The 5,754-nt window shown below is 48.2% G+C and overlaps 1 long non-coding RNA gene across 1 annotated transcript in view; it reads left to right on the top strand.

Moving 5' to 3' along the window:
* Positions 1–1,757, top strand: part of LOC106723840 — a 9,501-nt gene extending 7,744 nt beyond the window's left edge. Inside the window, exon 3 of the long non-coding RNA XR_001359563.1 lies at positions 1,687–1,757. This is a non-coding gene — a long non-coding RNA (uncharacterized LOC106723840). The remainder of the gene's footprint in view (positions 1–1,686) is intronic.
* Positions 1,758–5,754: the final 3,997 nt, after the last annotated feature.

Here is a 5,754-nt window from a genome sequence, read left to right as displayed (position 1 = left end):
TGCGATCGGTGGCTCCAGTGCCGGCAGCGAGTGCGAGCAGGGCCAGGCCAGCAGCAGGTACGAGTGCTGGGCGGGACCACTGTGCAAGGGAGCAAAGAATTTTCAGTAACCACCAGAGGCTCGCTCCAATGACAGCACTGGTGCCCCACCTTGGTCTGGCGCCCCCATTCACCTGCTCCACCATCCTGCCATGGCCGACGCCCACCATGTTCCACACGCACCCCCTTGTGGTCAGCGCATGTCACAGTGACTGGTTGTTCGGTTGTTCTGCCGTTTGGTCTATTTGCATATTAGGGTTTTATATACTGAGATTGGGTCATGGGATCATTTCTTCCCTAATCATTGGCAAAAAGAATTGGATTCCTGACTGGATTGTCCTCTGAGGCTGGGGGAGACACCCACCTTTTTTGCTCAGTTGTTGTCTGCCAGCAAAACTAAGCTTCTGTTAGAAAGCAATAAGGGAGGCCCTGACCACGTAGCTCAGCTGGTTAGAACATCACCCTGATATGCCCAGGTGGCAGGTTTGATCCCTGGTCAGGGCACATACAAGAAACATAAATAAATGGAACAGCAAATGGATGTTTCTCTCTGTTCATAAAATCAATAAATTAAAATTTTAAAAAGGAAAAAAAGAAAGCAATAAGGAAGAAGAGGCTGTTGAATAGTCAACCAATAGTGTCTGCCATTTTGGGTATTGTTCAAGTTTGCCTCTCTGTTAATGGAGGTCTTGGAGCAGTGGGGCTGAGGCCAGGGCCTGGGAGATGTGGTAGAGCTTGAGTCTGGAGACAGGGGCCTTTGCTGACATGGTGGACTTTCAGCTCTGGGACCAACCTTCAGCTCTAGGTTGCAAGTGTATGTTCTCATGGTGAAGCCTCTTCATTAACACAGCTCTCCTGAGGGGTTTGAACTCCTCTCTCGGCTGGTTGAAGCATTCCATGAGGCTCTGAAAGCTGAGAAGTTTAGGACAGTGTTTCCTAAATTCTGGTCCACAGGTGGGTGCCAGAATCCCTGGAGATGCTTGTTAAACACACCGATTCCCAGACCTCATCCGCAGAGATTCTGACTCAGGAGGCCTGGGCTGAAGCAGCTAAGGGCAGAGACAGCGTAGCCTTGGACTTCTTTAGCAAGTGCCCCCAAGTAATTCTGAGGCCCAATCAGGTTTGGGAACCACTGGTTTATGATTCTCGATGTGATTAAAGCCATCTGAAGATGATGAGAAACAGCTGCGGTAGAGTTTCCAGTTAGCTCGGTAAATCCCTGCAAAGGAACTGCTTGCTAATTCTGTGGTGTGTAGCCCCCAGATGCCTGCAGGGGCGGGGAGTCCTCTTAGGCCCTGACATGTCCTGGGGACCACTGTTGTCTGTCGCCCAAGAAGTGAGGACCCCCTGCCAGATTTCCTGCATCCTCTTAAAGGGGTAACTGTGAGGTTACTCTAGCCCCACAGTGCTCACTGGGAACCTGAGTAGCCTGCCAGCTTGGCGGCTCCCTGGGGCCTGGGGGTGTTGGTCTTGTATTGCTGTGGTAACACGTTGCCACAAATGCAGTGGCAAATTTATTCTCTTCCAGTTCTGAAGGTTAAAAGTCTGACATGGGTCTCGCTGGGCTAAAGCGAAGGTGTTGGCAGGGTTGAGTTCCCTTTTAGAGACCCAGGGAAGAATTCATTTCCTTGCCTTTTTCACCTTTTAGAGGCCACCCACATACCTTGGCTCCTGGCTCCTTTTCTCCAGCTTCAAAGCCAGCACTGGCAGGCTCCTGACCTCCTGTCCTGCCTCCCTCTTTTATTTATAAGGACACTTGCGATTACATCGAGCCCACGAGCAATCCTGGCTGATCTCCCCATTGAAGGTCCTTCACGTAATCACAGCTGCAAAGTCTCTCTTGCCATATAAGGTAATATATTAACAGGTTTGGAGATTAGGACATGAACGTCTTTGGGGGCCGTTACTCTGCCTACCACATTTGCCAGTACAGCACTGCTCTGAGTTGTAAAAGAAATGACTTGAAGTTTTATGGTTCAAGAGCCATTCCCTCAGCTGAATTGGCTTTCTCCCTTGGGAAAAGGGAGTTTTCCTGGAACATTCTGCTAACAGCACCACTGCCTTGGGAGTCAGACCAGTTCCAGGGAGGGTTCTCATTCCGGGCAACTCCTGTTTCCTGTGGTTGGCCCAAGGTGGGTTTGTGGCCTCAGGCGAGCAGGAAATTCCCCGAAAAAAAAGGTCATTTATTAGGTCTTTTTCTTTCTCAAACCTGGAGGTATCTCTTTGTTGTTGCTGCTTTTGAGTAATCAGAAAGGTTGAACACATTGTCCTCATGGTGTGTGGAATTTTCTTCTATTTAAAGTTTTGCCCTATTACAGGAAGCATACTGATAACCTTCCTCTTTTCAATGTTGTTATTTCTGTTTCTTCTGTTAGCAACATCTACTGCCTTTGTCTTCCTTGGGGCTTCCCAAGGGGACCCAGCAACCCCCCAGAACCGAATCCTAGGGCGGAGGGTCATCTTGATGTAGTCTAACGTAAAAGTTTTCTAAGAGCAGAGACAGTGTTGTCTGTCTTTGCTGTCTTGAGATTTCTAGTAACTATGTGATCACGGCCTCCATCTCTGGTTGCCCAGACCTCTGTAGCATATTTTAAAGTCCCTGCTTCCTCATCTGTACATGTGGGCAATGATAACTATGGCAGGCACAGCTGGCACCATGGCCATGCACCCACACCCTGCCCTTCAATGTATGCAGGCATGACCTCCAACTGCTGGCACCTGTGCCTCTTGGGTGTCCCAGTTGCCCACAGTAGTAACTTGCTCACTGACAAACCCTTTCCTGGTAGTGGCTGCCTTCCCTCTCCTGTCTCACCTCCCTGCTCCCTTACTGGTGCCTTCTAGAACCCCCTCCCAAATCAAAGACTTGTGGTCACATCCTTATCTGACGGTGTCCTTTGGGGGGACCCCAAATGCAAACAAATACTACTGAGTAGAGCATATTGAATAGAAGATGAAACAAGAAATCAAGGAAGGTTTACATGACAACCCCTGGCAATAATGAGTGCTCAGTAACTGTTGAGCCAGTTGAGTGCCAAGAGCTCAGGCTTGTGGCAGGTGCCCTGTGCTGCCACTTACCATCCTAAAGACTCTGGGCCGGTTCCGTAATCTCTCTGGGCTTCTCCTTCCTCACGTGTCAGGTGGAGACGGTCAGAAAGTCCTGTGGGCTAGGTGAGGGTTAAAGGATATAATATACACAGTGCTCTCAGCACATTATGAGACTTAATACGTATTAGCTATTTTTTTGGGTTCCTTTTTCACCCGTGGGGCAAGTTGGTATCCAACCTCTTAGACCTAAAGGAGAAAAATCTTAATTCTGAAATCTTGTCAGGAAACATACTTTATTATAAATGTGGAAATTCAAAAACTTTCCAAGTATTTTTCAAATAGAGAGAATGTCAGTGGTCAGTTTCATCTCCGATAAGCTTGATACTTCCAGAAAACCCCCCTTGAGCCATATGAATGACAGAAACATCAGGCTGGGCAGGAAATGGTCTGTTAGAACCAGGCGAGAGTCTAATGGACAGATGATCATTGGGGGAAAGGCAATCAGTAATATCAGACTTTGTGCTATCGACAACACCTTCACTTGTTTCCTTATTTCTCAGCCCCCTGTGTTAGCGAAAGGGCTGAGAGACAACAGTGAGGACAGACTCTTAGCTGCTGATGTCTCCCCTGGGAACGGGATAGCACATGCAGGTTGACAGCTTCTCACTTAAATAGAACCCTACGACTCGGACCCTGTTGAAGCGGCAACATGACAGATTATTGAAGGGAAAAGGTGGGAACCAGGTTGGCCAGCGGACCCAAATCCAAACCAGATTGGCATGGCTTCTGTCCCACACGATGGAATCTTCCTCGGTACTTGGCCTTGTCTGCTTGGTCCATAGTGAAGAGAAACTTGTCAAGGTGACTTTGAATTTGACTCAATGTGGTCGCTTAACATGGATAATCCAGACCCTACAGAAAAGCCAGCCTTAGAGAGCTCTGTTTGATATTTGTGCTGTGAAAATGCCACCACCCATTTCTTCATCCATTCAAAGATAATTCGTTGAGCATCTATTATGTGGTTTAGAAGCTGGCCCTGAGACGAAGATTTGAATGCAAGTAGTTTATTTGAGAGGTAATCCCAGGAAACATCAGTAGGGAAGTGGGCAAATGAAGTCAGGAAGGGGAGGCAGGCTGGCATTCAATGAAGAGCACGTTATCAATCTATTTGGGCAACTGGAATTTCATACCATTGGGCAACTTTGCAAGCCAATATTGAACACAAGCTCAACTTTCCATCCAGGGAGGGGTGAGAGTATGCCCACTCCCTAGCCTGCTCCAGAAGCCAGAGAAAACACTCGGGCAAAGATGCAGATGGTGCCTGTTGGAGCTGGAAAGATCTGCACTGAAGTGGTCAGGGCCAGGGGGCACAGGTGGCCGCCAGCAGCATCTACTACACTGAATCTCAGACAGTGGAAGGTGACGGGAATGCAAAGGGAGAAGGCACAAGCCCTCCCCTCCATGAGGGTAGACTTTCCAGAGGACACCAGTGCAGTGGAGGGTCTCAGTGCAGTATGACAAGTGCCTTGGCGGGAGCAAGCCCGGGATGCTACAGGGAGAAGGGCCTGATGGGTGGGAGTGCAGACGAGGGGCGGCGGCATGCTTCCTGAGAGAGAGAAGGCTGATGTGAGTCTTGTTGAGAAGGAAAGGCAAGAAAACAATTTCCAGGTGGGGGACTTGCATGTGCAAATGTATGAAGGTACAAGAGGGCATTTTGACGAATGTCCCTTATGTCTTGTTTTCCATGGCATGCATTCTCGTTTACTAAGAGAAGCCTTTCTTCAGCTCCACAGCACTGTCCGCTGTGCCCATTATTGGATGTCTAATGCACTCAACAAATTCTATTATTTTATGCTGGATGTATGGGGCGATCCATTAATATCTGACAGTTATTACCCAGAAACTAAATGAACCTTGGAGTGAATATTTTCTTTTCCTTAAAAAAAAAAAAATAAGGAGAAAAGGTGAAATGTCAGAAAAAAAGAAAAAAATATTTGAAGCCATGAATCTTCGCAGATGCGTGGCATGCTTTTAAAAAAACACAAAACGATGTGAATTTGAGATGGGGTAGGATGCATTCCCGAGGCCAGCGTGGATGTCTCCCAGACGCCTGCAAATGGCTTATCAAAGGCTCCAGCTGCGGGCTGCACTCATTTGTCAAAGGACTGACATCCGATGACGTCATAGCACCAGAAGCTCTCCTGGGCCTGGCTTAGAAAAGGTGTATTGGGATAGCAGGATGGGGCCGCGCCCCTGCCCACCCACAGGATTCATTTTTATCACCACCTGCTTCTTTTCTATGTGTTGGGTGGCTCGATGGAATTGCTGCGGTTGATAGTGGCTGGGGGTGCAGGTAGGAAGAGAGGATGGGTTCTTAAACACCAGATTTAAAAATATGCTTCCAGCCCTATCTGGTTTGGCTCAGTGGACAGAGCGTCGGCCTGCGGACTGAGGGGTCCCAGGTTCGATTCCGGTCAAGGGCATGTACCTTGGTTTCGGGCACATTCCCAGTTGGAGGTGTGCAGGAAGCAGCTGATCAATGTTTCTCTATCATCGATGTTTCTAGCTCTCTATCCCTCTCCCTTCCTCTCTGTAAAAAATCAATTAAATATATTTTTTAAAAAATATGCTTCCAGAAGAGCATGCTGAAAGTCTGAACCGGCCTTGGGTA

Source organism: Myotis brandtii, unplaced genomic scaffold (assembly GCF_000412655.1).
Source record: "Myotis brandtii unplaced genomic scaffold, ASM41265v1 scaffold657, whole genome shotgun sequence".
Taxonomy (NCBI): Eukaryota; Metazoa; Chordata; class Mammalia; order Chiroptera; family Vespertilionidae; genus Myotis; species Myotis brandtii.
The sequence above is the reverse complement of the archived record's forward strand: the minus strand, read 5'-3'. Positions and strand labels throughout refer to the sequence as shown.